The 13,605-nt window shown below is 54.0% G+C and overlaps 1 long non-coding RNA gene across 2 annotated transcripts in view; it reads left to right on the top strand.

Moving 5' to 3' along the window:
• Positions 1-1,483, top strand: part of LOC102027490 — a 2,541-nt gene extending 1,058 nt beyond the window's left edge. The window contains exons 2-3 of one of the 2 annotated variants that reach the window (XR_001236308.1): positions 223-448; positions 1,139-1,483. This is a non-coding gene — a long non-coding RNA (uncharacterized LOC102027490). Of the gene's footprint in view, positions 1-19; positions 449-1,138 lie in introns of those variants that run through there. The other variant, XR_001236307.1, reaches the window with a different exon arrangement.
• The last annotated feature ends 12,122 nt before the right edge of the window (positions 1,484-13,605 follow it).

Genomic DNA, 13,605 nt, shown 5'->3' with positions numbered 1-13,605 from the left:
GCGGGGTGGGGGCGGGGTGGGGCCGGGATTCGCCGCAGCCCAGCCCTGCTGCAAGCGGGGCGCCTTATTAAACCCAGACGACGGGTCCAGGACTTGGGGCCATGCGGAAAAGATTTACAATTAAGTCAATTGGGGCCGAAGACAGCCACCCCAGCTTCACAGGTGTAAATAATGCCTCCTTCTTTTTTTTCCCTTTTCTTTTCATTCCTTTTTCGTTCCAAGCGACTTCGTCTCCCACTCACCCCTCCCCACGTCCTACGGCTGTGATGCTTTTCCAGAAAAGGGAAGAGGAAAAAGGACGGCGCGGCGCTCGGGTTCTTCTCCCAGACAAGTCAAAATAGGACGCCGCGTTCACTTTCATGTTCGCGAACGAGTGCCGTGAGCAACCCGGGCAGGCTTCTCCAGCCAAAATTTAGAACTGTTGGAGTCAAGCAAAGACCTCTTTCCTGTAGGTCATGATTGGCTTAAGAGACACAGACAACATTTTCTACCATAGGGGCGTTGGTGTCTGAGGGGCAGGCCTTGGGTGGCAGAGCCGTGTGGGGCCGAAGGAATTCCCTTTGGCTGGATTATTAGAGAACGGCTCCAGACCGGATCTGGAGGAGAGGGGCACCGGCTTGCCCAGCGCCAGGACCCTCCTAGAGCTTCAGGTCAGACCTGCCTCGTGTTTGGCGAGCTTACTGAGCCGTGCCGAGTTGCCCCCTCAGCTTTTACCCATTGCATTATTTAAACGTAAAAGAATCCACACGCGTGCTTCTAAAATGTTCTTTGTGGGCACAAGTGTGTACATACGGGCATTCCAAGTAGCCCAGCGCATGAAATTAAATCTCAGATTTAAAGACGCATCGCAGTCACACCCCACGGGCAGACTCCTATTTGATCACTATAGACAGAGTTAAATTTATTTTGCAGCTACGCAGTTACTCCGGTCTCTCTCCCAGCAGTGAGGTCTGTCTGTTACAAATTACCCAGGAATTGGAGCATAGGCCCCCTCCTCGCTGTTGTTCGATGTTTTTAGTCTCCCACTAACCCGCTCAATAATATATATAATATGTGTGTATACAGGCACTTTTCCAAAAAATTAGCGATAACATTCCGGGTGTACGGAGAATGCCATTTCCCCTCCCTCTGCATTTAGGATTCCGCGCACGGCGACGTTGCCACTCCCAGAGGCGGTCTACCCGGGGGCACCGACACCCACCACCCGGCCTCGGGGAGGAAGTTTTCCAGTCCATGGTGCATGTAAGGGCAGGGAGTCGAGGCGCCTGACTCCCGCCCGGATAAGGTCATAGGTGTAGAATTAAAAAGGCAGGACTTGACATGTCCCCGGCAAGCGTGACCCAGCCCGGCCGAACCCTCGGAGCCGTGGCCGAAGTTTCCAGGCGCGGTGGCGCAAAACCTTTGTCTTCCCCCCGCTTTTCATTCAGCGTGGCCTGTCCAGTGCAGATGTTGTGCATAAATAAAAGGGGGGACTTGAACGCTAGGTGACCCCGAATCTGTCTCAAGCGGAGAAGGGGGGCAGGTGAGGAGGCGCAGAGACGGAGGCGCCCTGATTGCAGGGGGAAGGTGGAGGCGGGGACGGCCGCCCCTTGGAAACCCGCACCCTGCGCTCCGCGGACAGGTGTCCTCGCCGCGTGGCCGCTGGATGGCGCTCAGGGAGATGTGGCTGCGGCTGGTGGGTGTCGGCGAGGCCTGATCGGATCTGCGGTGACAGGCGCGCGGCGGAGGCCTCAGTCCCGAGCCTCTGAGGTCACGGGGCTGGACACACTGGGAAGTCCAAGCTTTTCTTGGAGGCTGGGTCGGGAGAGGGTCACTCAGAGCGGGGCCAAATCTGGGAAGGGGGACAGGGACTCTGGTGGCAGCAGGGGAGAGGGGATTATCAGGGAAATTAGTTCCCGGTGTCTAAGAATCCACTTGCAGTGTGTGTGTGTGTGTGTGTGTGTGTGTGTGTGTGTGTGTGTGTGTGTGTGCTGGGCCACAGGGAGAAGTGTCTTCAAAGGAAGACAAGTGTAGAGATACATAACACTAAGGTTCTCTGAATTTCACCACACTGGGCCCTTTCATGCAGAGACTACTCAGGTGAGCTGGGCATGGTGGCGCACACCTGTAATCCCAGGGCTTGGGAGGCTGAGGCAGGAGGATCACTGTGAATTCAGGGCCAGCCTGAACTACATGGGGAGACCCTGTCTCAAAAAAACCAAAGAAAGAAAGAAAGAAAAAAAAAAAAGGACCGGTCAGGTGCCTGCTGGGCCCCAGTGGCTGGTTGGAAATTTGAGTAGCTGGCCTAGCCTAGGGACTGACCTGAACGTACCTGGAATTAGTAGCCACCAGGGCTGAGACACATTCCAGCCTCATGACTCTGTAATAATAAGGGTTGCACGTCCATCATCCCAGCACCCAGGAGGCTGAGGCAGGAGGATCATCATGAGTTCAAGGCCAGCCGGGCTATGTAGTGAGTTCACAGCCAACCCGAACTACATTGCAAGACCCTGTCTCCAAAAAAAACAAACACTAAAAATAAGAAGGGTCTAAGGCCCCTTGGGGATTGGGCAGGGCTCATAACCAGTGGTATTCACGGTCACTGCAAGGGGCTCTGTCAAGGTGCTTAAACCCTCAGACTGGCCCCAACACAGGGACGAATAAATCCATCCACACTTAATGAGTTTGTGCTGTGTACCTACCAGGCACTCCTCAGGGTTTATGATCTTGTCAAAAGTTACTTAAAGAGCTGGGGGTGGGGAAGACAGCCAACCGCGATTACAGGAAGGCTCTCGGTGCGCGGTTGGGGTAAGAGTCTAGTGTCAGCTCTCCTGTTTTGTGAGCTGCAGGAGGGTGGGGCTCACGTCTCCTCTCTGTTCATTGCACTTGGCAACTGTCAGGTGCTGGGCAAACAACCACTCTCTACAGGAACGGAGGTCAGAGAAGGAAGGGACATTCTCCCTGCTTTTGAAAACCAGCGACCACATCCAGAATGCGTTTTAAAGAGCCAGCGTCAAACTTAGGAGCTGCTTCCGTGCCCACAGACAGAATCTGAGTGTGAAATCCGATGGGGACCAGCAGCCCTAGTCTGAGAAAGCAGTAGGAAGCAAGGCTGGGTGTGAGTGAGGGCTGGAAAAATCCACCGATCAAGAGGGTTCTGGGAGACAGATATTCTGCCTCGGCGGAGAGGTGGGGTGGGCGGTTTCTTTCAGGTGCTGTCTGCCTGGCAGCTTTGCCCTGTGCGCATTATGCACCCGGCTGGCCAGGTCACCCCAGGAGCTGTACAAACAGGTGGCCGAGTCTACACTTTCTCAGATCTGCCCAGCCCAGCTCTTAACGCCAAGGTTCCGACCTCTGCACTCTCCCGCCTCAGCCTCCTCGGTCTGCACTACCGCATCTCTTCATAAACTGGAAAACTTCGGAATAAATAGCAAAGGAGTCTCCCCAGTGACACATTATTAAAAGGGACAGTAAGGGGTTTCCAGAATCCTGCCCCCACCGCTTTGAGCTTCTACCTTGCTGCCACATTAGTTCCCCGGTGTCCAGTGAAATCTCTGGCATATGCAGCGTGACCATCAAATGTTTGTTGACCGAATAAACGAATTCTTGTTTAATTTCTGTTTTACAAAAAAAGAATTTAAAAACTAAATCAGCCACAAGGTAAGGGGGCGTGGAAGGGGGAGCTTGATTTCCGAAAGCACTGCACTGACATAGTACAGCGTCCTTCCTACCAGCTTTACAAAGAAGCCTGTGATTGCCTTTAGTCTGTGTTGAGTCCTAGACTTCGTTCAGTTGATGGATGGAGGAGACAAGCAAGCCCATCGTGAGGTCAGTACAATCGATGCCGACCTCCAGGCCCCGCCACCAGGCCACAGAGAAGAGGCTGCGTGCTCAGCACCGCCCAGAAGATTTGGGGATTTCGGGTTCCTCGGGCCTGGCTGTGGTTGCTGGACTTGAGGAAGGGGATCAGGGTGGGCGGGAAAACTCCAAAAGTCCCATCTGGGGAGCTGAGGCGGGGAGAGGGTCACTCACCCCCACCCCGGGCGGCGCACAGGGCTGAATTTCCTGCGGAGTCCGGAGGACTTCGAAGCTCCAGGCTGGATTTCGTTCTTGAACCGACCCCTCTCCATCACCATCACCGAGCCCGGAGCCCTCGGCCCTTTGCCCGAACTTCTCATCTGAGAAATGGGTTTGTTACAGTATTTGCGAATCCCCAGGAGGAGGGTGCTGTCCGATCATCCAAGACAGTAATCTAAGGAATCAGGCATCTTCTCGGCGATGGCCATTTTTTTCAAGTGACAAAACAGAGACAAACAGCGCAACAAAGACATGGCCGCAGGTCGCCCGGCTGGTTTTGTGGGGGAGCTGGGATTCCAGCCTGGGGCCCGACGGCCTCGTTAGCTGACAATGGGAACGAAGCTGTAAACGTCAGTGTCACACAGTAGGTTCACAGGAGTGACCTGCTTTCTTTTCGACTTTGCCCTTTGGGGGAAAACTTTCCATTAACCTCCCCCACCCCACCCAGGCGGGTCTGGAAACCACCTTATCTCGGCCTCTCACTCACAGCAAAGGCAGCTGTGGGTGGGTGGAGGGGTAGGAGGTGCGAGCCCCACAGAACCTTAAGCTCTGCACTTCCAGGGGATCATCCAAGACTTTTGTGAGTGTGTGGTTCGAGGAAAGAGGGGGAAAGTGTGTGCGTGCGTGAGTGAGTGTGTGTGTGTGTGTGTGTGTGTGTGTGTGTGTGTGTGTGTGATCAATACGGCCCAGACAGCCCTGCACAAAAGGGCGGTGGGCAGGCGCCTCCGCGGCCCAGCCTCCGCCCCACCGCCCGCGGCGAATTAATTGAGCCCTGAAAGACCGGGCCGCGTAGCTTCCAGTTAATTAGTGAAGAAATGAATCAAGCCCCAGAGGCCTGGCAAGGGCTCCTGGGGCGCGGGCTTTTGTGCAAGCCTAACTGGTCGGCGGGGCGCTCCTGTTGCGCCAGGCGAGGCGCGGCGAGAAGGCAGGGTGGACGCCCCGCGCGGAGCGCTCCGCAGCCCTGCGCTTCCCTCTGTCTCCGACGCTTTTCTTCCTTTGCTCTTCGATCCGGGCCATCGCCATCCTTTCTGAGCCTTTCTGGGTCTCCCCTGCTCTCTGGGCTTCGTGGCAGTTCGCTGCCCTCCTGGACCGCCGCCCCCGCCTTTCCAAACTCTCCTCCCGGGTTCCCGCTCAGCCCGGAGCATCTGGGGGTGCTCGGAGGTGGCGCTGGGGACACCGCGCATCCCCGGCCCCAGGGTGCAGAGGGGTCGGAGTACCCGTCTGGTGCCGGGTGAGCTCCTGGGAGACCTCTCCACCCTTGGGCAGCTTTGGATTGGGCTCCTGGCTGCAGTAAGGGGGTCCCTCTGTTATAGCCCGGTGCTGGGTGGGCCTGGTAATCGGTACTCTGGCTCTCCCCAGAAGCTTCTAGAATTAGGGCAGACCCACAGCCCACCTTCCGTTCCCTTCAGCCCCCTTGGTCACTTCCTGTCAACGCAGCCAGTGAAGAGCTAAGTGTTTTTGTCCAGGGCAGCTCACTAAAGCTTCAGGGGCTCTACCTTCCCCCCGCCCTGGCCCGGCCGGCAGCAAATGCTTAAGGACAGGACGAGGGTCCCTAATGGCCGAGGCTGGGTCAGTCTCGCTCTCAAGGGTTGTTCTGGCTCTCTGCTCTTCCCCGGATGCATATGGAATTCAGACCCCAAAGCTAAGGTCAGCATCTCCCCTTTGCTCCAGTTAGCCCGGCAGCTGCCCCTTCCCACTGCCTCACGGAGCTGTGTAGATACCTGAGGTCAACCGGATCCGAGTTGCAAAAGCAGCCCTCATCTGATTCCTCGCCCTCTGCCCTGCTGACCCACATCTCCTCCCCGAGCTGCATTCCTGCGGTCCTAGCAGAGACCCCAGTGGATGGACGCGTTGAGAACCCGTGTGTTCCAAACAGCAGCCGGGAACCAAGTTTTGACCTGGTTTGGGCTCATCGGGACCCAGAGGTGCCCGAGATGCGCTTGGCTTCGCTTTCCTCCGCTCGCAGGAGGCCTGGGGCTGTGGTTTCCATTCGCTGCAGCCCGGCCCAATGCGCACAAGGGCTTGGCGAGCTTCCTGTGCGTGCAGCCAACTGCTTTGAGCCTCAGTTTCCCCGTTATTTACAGACTGGAGGAGCAGCGGGGGAGGAGAGTGTTCGAACGGGTTGCCCGGTGGCTGGGCTGAAGCTCTGTGTGCCCAGGGCTCAGGACTGGAATGAGGGCTGCCGGCTCATCCCTCTCCTGGGGCGGAGGTCAAGAAGGAACCCGGGAAGGGCTCACTTCCCAAGCTAGCAACGGTGCTCCATGGCTCCCCCAAGGGGGAGCCGCAGGCCGGGGGAGCTCAGCAGCTGCCTGTAAGTGAGGCTCTGCCAGGTGCCAGCCAGCAGGTGCACACTCAGGTGTGGGCATAAGTGCTCCGGTGGGCCTGTCTCCTCCACCGTGACCACTGCTAGTACGTGTGCGTCTGCACGCTCAGCGATTGGGTTCCCATAAAACATCCTAAACCTAGGAGACGCCATACAGATCCTTGGAACTTTGTTTTCTGTTTTGCTGTAAGACAGGGTCTCACTCTGTAGTTTGGGCTGGTCTTGAACTCACTATGTTGTCCAGGCTGGCCTCAACTCCAGGCAATCCTCCTGCCTCAGCCTCCTGAGTGCTGGGATTACAGACCACAGCGGTTGTGTGCCACCACGAGCCTAGAACCTCTGGATAGATCCTTAACCCCTCTAAGCCTCTGCTGCCGCCTCTGAAAAATGGGGTAACCGGCTGAGCCCGAGGTGACCACTGCAGGAGGGCCATGAGGTCACGCACGCACGTTGCCCGGCCCAGCCTCCCGGGGTGCACTGTAAGAGCTCGGGAATCCGTAGACATTTGGGCGTGGTCGGCAGCACCGAGTGTTTGAGTGTTTGGGGTTTGGACCTTTTCAGCTTTGGGAGTGTTTGCATAATGAGCTAGCTTACGTCAGGTACACTTTATACACATAGCCGGAGGTAATCGTATACCGCGTTTCTGTACGCCCGAGGCTTGTGTTTTGACTGTGACCCAACACAGGAGATCAGTTACCCAGATTACTGTGTGGTGTTGTGCTGGTGCTGGATTTGGATTAAGGAGGCTTAGTGTGTGTGTGTGTGTGTGTGTGTGTGTGTGTGTGTGTGTGTTTAGAAGGTACAGTATAATACAGAGTATACACACAGGCATACACAGACACACACACAGACACACACACACACACACACACACACATTCTTAGAAGACTGCCTTGCATAGAATAAGCTCTTTGTGGCCCAATTTCCTGAATCCCATAATCTCAAAAACAGCTAGGAGCCCCAAAGTTAAAGTGTCCCCTCCTGTTCCCTGCCCTGGAGTTTATGTTCCCACCCAGCTGTGAGACCAGGTGTCCCGACTTTAGGTCCAGTCCGGTGCTTTTTTAGCCGTCCCTACTGTCTGTCTCCTCTGTACTCTGAATGAAGGGCAATCACCAGGCCTTCGGGGAGACTGGAGGACACCCCTGGGTACCTGGTGCATCCCCCAGGGGGACTAGGGCCTTGCTGGCTTCTAGGTGGGGCTCCTCCTCAGGCCTTCTGGCTCCCAGTGCAATGGGGTCAATGGTTTCCCACTCCCAGGGTTGGACTTCTATTTAGCCGCGGGAGCCCACTGTCTCTTCCCCAGCCCTGTGGGTGAGAGTGACCCCTGCTCCTCAGCTGAGAGCTGGTAGGGGTTGTGGGAAAGGTGAGAAAGACAGATAGGTGGGGAGAAGAAGAGACAGGGCCAGGGAGTAAAAATAAGAGAGGTGTGAGAGGGAGGAGAGAGAGAGCAGAGAGGAAGAGGCACAGACAGGAGAGCCTGGGAGAGACACGAGGCGGGGAGAAGAGAGACAGGCAAAGGGACAAAGACACAGAGACAGGTAAAGAGACAGAGACACAGCCAGGCCTGCAGGCGCACATCTGTAATCCAACACTGTGGGAGGCTGAGGCAGGAGGGTCACAAGCGCAAGCCCAGCCCGGGCCACTTAGCAACTTAATGAGACCCTGTCTCAAAATAAAACATTAAAAAAGGGCTGGGGATGTGGCTCAGTGTGAAGGCTCAGGCTTAAGCGAGGAATAAGGCACGTGGGGAAAGGACTGGCGAAAAGGAAACAGAGGACTGGGGACTTAGCTCAGCAGCACAGTGCCTGCCTGGCAAGCAGGAGGTCGTGAGTTCGATTCCCGGTACTGGAAAAAAAACAAAAAGCAAAACAAAACAAACAAAAAACAAAAGGAAACAGAAGAAGGGCCTGGGGAAGCGCATCACCCCGCAGCAAGGCCCCTGCCCAGCCGCTGATGTATTACTGAGCACAGGCGGAAGGCTGCCCAGCATGGTATAACTGCCTCGGTTAAATCGGGGTTGAACTGCTCAAGCCCACCAATCCCCAGGGCAGCCTCCAGCCCTTGGGGAACAGGGCTTGCAAAACCATGGAAAGCATCTATCTGATCCCGGCAGCTGAGTGGCTGAGCCAGCCTTCGTTCGGGGTTGGCAGGGATCCCTCCAGGGCCTTGGAGTGTGCGGCTGAGAGCTGGGGGGAAGATACCCCATTTCTCTTTGCCACTGGCTTTCCAAGGAATCCCTTCTCTACTCCCCCAGCACACCCCCAAGCAGACCCATGGGAAGCTCAGCTGGTAGAGCAGGGTTGACCCGGAAGCGGAAAGATTTCCCCCAGGGTCCTCCAGGTTCCCAGAGTACTTTGGGCCAGATAGGAGGAGCTGACCAATTTCTCAGCGCCCAGCTAGACAGTGGTGGGTATGTGCCTGGGGGGCCCTGCTCCCTATCATCGCCGCCCTATCACCTTGGGGAAGCACCTCTATGTTTAACCAGGCGGAGGGGCAGGAAAGATGAAGATCAGGTCCTAGAAGAACCTGATCCATGCGAAGTTGCTCCTAACTCATCACCCCGACTGATGACTTCAAATAAACCACCACTCGCCCTGCCTGCGACCACCGGCCCCTGCTCAGCTCAGCCTGCCGGGGAGGCATTTTAAAAAGGACATCTCAGTGACAGCCGAGCGGAGCATTGCTTCTTCTCTGCTCTCTCCCTTTCTGTTATTGCAAAGGCTCCTGTTTGTTTTGCTTTAACAAGCAGCTGGTAGTTTTTTTATAAAGGAACACTCAGGAAAGAACAAGGAAAATGTACCCAGAGGGCAGGCCAGGCACTGTGAGCACATGCACACATCCGTGTGGATGTGCGCGAACACGTGTGCGCGTGTGTGTGTGTGTGTGTGTGTGTGTGTGTGTGTGTGTGTGTGTGAGAAAGGGGATCTGCTTCAGGTGCACAAGCCTAGGAGGGGCCGGGCAGGAATGCAAGGAGAGATTTACACCTGTCCCTACAGCTGCTGCCGCCACACTCACGCCTTCAGAAATGACCCCTGGTGCCGACTTGTCTGGAAGCCATGGGGGGTCGGTAGGAGGTGCGCTCCGCTCTGCCCGCCCCTGCACCCCGAGCTGTTGTCCACTGTGACCAGCACTGCCGCCCCTCCCCCACCTCCCGGTGCAAGGCCTGCGGCCAGCTCCCGGCGGCTGTGCCCCCTCCATGTCCCCGGCCTCGGAACCTGGACGGGCTCCCTCGCTCCGCCCTCCACCGCCTGCCGGCCAGACAGAGAGCCTGATAACACCCAGACGCCTCTGGAATCCCGAGAGCAGCGTGCGGCCCTGACACTTGTTACCACCTCTGGGAGCCCGATGAAAGCCCCACTCGTCCGAGCCCTTCAGGACGGGGACCCTGGAGCCAGGGCTCTCAGAAGTGATGTTTGACACCCGCGCCCGGGACACTGCGTCCCTGACTCCTCTCTGCCAGGCTCTCCCTCAGTCTGTGCAGGTGTGTGTGTGTGTGTGTGTGTGTGTGTGTGTGTGTACAAATCCCAGGCCATTGGCTGCCAGAGAGGACCCCGGGAGGCCAACCCCAGGCCAGGCCAGGATGGGACCTCTGTTGCCTGGCTGGGAAATGAGAAGGGACGGAGGAGGTGCCACATACCCCAACCCATTGATGGTTCAGGTCCTTAACTCATGTTTTACTGATTACGTCACTTTCTCAAAGCCCTTGATCTGTGGAAAACGAAAACTGTTGTCATATTACTTAACATAGGCGAAAGATTACCTAACACTGTATAAATGCCTCCATTATATCAGGGTTGAACTGCTCAAGCCCCCCACTAATTCCTAGGGCAGCCTCAGCTTCGGGGAAATAGGGCTTGCAAAACCATAGGAAGCATCAGATCCCAGCAACTGCACAATTGAGCATATGTACTGTATACGGTCTCGCTATGTAGTGCAGGCTGGCCTCAAACTCCAGAGAATCCTCCTGCCTCAGCCTCCACATCCAGCTTCTATTACTCTGCTGCCCCCAAGCTACACCTCTTATACTGAAATATCTCTAGATTATTTATATTACCTAACACAAGGTCAGTGCCATGGAAAAAATTGTTATAAGGGATTGTTTAATGGATCATGATAAAAGTGTCTGTCTACATTCAGTACAGAGGAGACTTTTTCCAAATGATTTTGATCAGAGGCTGGCTGCGCCCTCCAAGGGCCAAAGGTATCATTGCTATAAATCCAGTACATGTCCCACCGCTCAGAAGTAGAAGGAAGCCATAAAACAATAAGTGGTGTAAATAAAGAGGAGTGGCCTGGGGCTACTCTGATCCCAGGGCAGGCAGCGACCTGCACAAAGGGGTGGGGACAGGTGACACTTACCTGAGACTGGCCCAGAAGAGCTGCAAGAACAAGGGGAGGATTTTATTACTAGGGGATTTGGTGCCATAGAAAGCCGTCTTTTATAGCTGGGTATGGTGGCATACACCTGTAATCCCAGCACTTGGGAGGCTGAGGCAGGAGGGTTGCTGCAAATTCAAGGTCAGCATGGGTTACATAGCCAGACTCTGTCTCAAAAAACCAGAAAAGCAAGCCATGTCCAGCTCTCACACTGAACAGTCTTTGGACATGTGGGGTCCACTAGTCAGTGTATTTGCTAGAGCCATTCTATACAGTGGGTTATGGATCACGGGTTGACTGCTGTCTTCCAAACTGCTCTTCTTTGAGCGTCGGAACCCCAGTGTGTGCATTCGCTGCCCCCTCTTCACCACACAGAAAAGGCCTCCCCACTTCTTTGTGCCATGGACCCCCTGGGCAGACTAGGGACAGCCATGGGTACCTCCCCAGAATGATCCTTTTAAAAGACAGAGGACTATGATTTAAAGTGAAAGCAATAAAAAATGTAAAAGCAGTCAGATGTGGTGGTGCAGGCCTGTAATCCCAGATACTTAGGAAGCTGAGGCAGGAGGATCTCAAGTTGAGGCTATTGTGGGAAACCCATGCTTGGAACACTATAACAAGATCCTGTCTCAAAGAAAAAATAGAAAGGGCTGGGGATGTAGCTCAGTGGTAGAGCAAAATAAATAAATAAAAAAGAATCTCTTGCTGGGTGTGGTGGTACATGGCTGTAATCCTAGCACTCAGGAGGCTGAGGCAGGAGGATCTTTTTGAGTTCAAGGCCAATCTGGGCTACACAGTGAGTTCAAAGCCTGAACTACACAGTGAGTTCAAAGCCTGAACTACATAGGGAGACCCTATCTCAAAAAAAAAAAAAGAAAAAGAAAGAATTTCTCATATGTGTGTAAAAGAAACCCACGTTTGAGGTATAGTGGCCAAAATGCTCTTTATGAATGTGTTAAATAACGAGCTCTAATAGCAAGTCTAGTTTAGACTCTTATTTTCATATCTGAGAGTATTTATGACATTGTATTCATTTGACATAGCAGTTAGAACTACAGAAAGTTTTCAGCTGGGCGTGGTGGCGCACGCCTGTAATCCCAGCACTCAGGAGGCTGAGGCAGGAGGATTGTTACAAGTTGGAGACCAACCTGGGCTACAAAGTGAGCTCAAGGCCAGCCTGAACTGCACAGAGAGACCTTGACTGAAAAAGACCAAAAAAAAAAAAAAAAAAAAAAAGTTTTTGTAAGGAAATAATAGTGAAGTGTAAAGATCTATGCCCAAGTTTCTTCATTTTAATATTTGGGGTGGAGGGGCAGAAGTCTCATTATGTAGTCCAGGCTGGCCCTGAACTCACTATGTAGTCCACGCTGGCCTCACACTTTCACCCATCCTCCTGGTTCAGCCTCCTGAATTCTGGGGTTACAGATGTGCCCCACCACGCCCGGCTCCTCATTTCAAATTTGTACTCTTAAACTGGAGTGAGTGAAACAGTACAGTATATTGCGAGATTTCTGTCCCACCTCAGTGTGATGAGGCACCTGCAATTTCCACTGCTGACAGACCACTGGTCTTCCTGTGTGGCACGGCGTCTCCTTTTATCCTGGAAGGGACTACTCATTTCACCGAGATTAGGGAAAATGAAAGCTGGTTTCCCCCCTCATTCAAGTTCAAGAATCCATGGATTCCATCCGTAGATTCCACACCATTATTGTTAAGAGTTTATTGGCTGAGCATGGTGGTGCATGCCTGTAATCTCAGTGCTGGGGAGGCTGAGGCAGGAAGATTGCCACAAGTCTGGGGCCTGCCTTGGCTACACAGCAAATTCAAGGCCAGTATGAACTACATAGCAAGATATTGTCTAAGAAAGAGACAGAAAGAAGAAAGAAAGAAAGAAAGAAAGAATAAAAGAAAGAACAGAGTTTATTAGAAGATACCAGAGTAAGAAACTGAACTGACTGAATTGCAGAGGGACAGATTGCCCTCTGGGGCCCTTAGGGACAGATATAATTCTCTAAGGCAGGCCCATCTTAGAGAGCTGGCTGCACCTCTGGATGTGGGAGGCCAGGGTAGTGAGCCAGGCTCGGACAGGAAAAGCATTCTCTGAACAACATGTTAAGGACAACTTTTCAGGGGATCCTGGAGGAAGCAAGCTATGGCTGAGTGAATCTCTGCTTAGAGGGTTCCCAAGACGGAATTTTCTCTTAAAAGTCCAGAGACCTCAATCCCTGCCCATCATGGTGGTGATGGTGGTGTTGTGTTGGTGAACATCTATAATCTCGGGAGTCTGGGAGGCTGAGGCAGGAGGATTTCTGTGAGTTCCAGGCCAACCTGGGCTACACAGTGAGTTCCAAGCCAACCTAAACTACACAGTGAGACCCTGTCTTCTGAGATAGAATTTCCTTTTTTTTTTGAGACAGGGTCTCGCTCTGTAGTTCAGGTTGGCCTTGCACTCACTTTGTAGCCCAGGCTGGTCTCGAACTCGCGACGATCCTCCTGCCTCAGCCTTCCCAGTGCTGGGATTACAGGCGTGCGCCACCATACCCGGCAGAATTTACTTTAACAATTGTTTGTTTGTTTGTTTGCGGTACTAGGGGTAGAACCCAGGCCCTTGTGCATGCTAGGCAAGTGCTCTACCACTGAGCTACACACCCAGCTTTTTTATTTTTCATTTTGAGGCAGGGTTTCTCTAAACTGTGCATGCTGGGCCTGAACTTGTGATCCTCCTGCCTCAGCCACCCAGAGCTCTGGGTCCACAGGCACGCACCACCATGCCCAGCGCCCTCCCAGCGGTTGCTGGTTTCCTGCAAATATAGACACTGTCATTTCATCTCTGAATATTTTAGCCTGTT

The sequence above is a fragment of the Chinchilla lanigera genome, unplaced genomic scaffold (genome assembly GCF_000276665.1).
Source record: "Chinchilla lanigera isolate Chin_1 unplaced genomic scaffold, ChiLan1.0 scaffold00054, whole genome shotgun sequence".
Classification (NCBI taxonomy): domain Eukaryota; kingdom Metazoa; phylum Chordata; class Mammalia; order Rodentia; family Chinchillidae; genus Chinchilla; species Chinchilla lanigera.
Note: the sequence above shows the minus strand (reverse complement) of the source record. Positions and strands in the feature narration are given on the sequence as shown.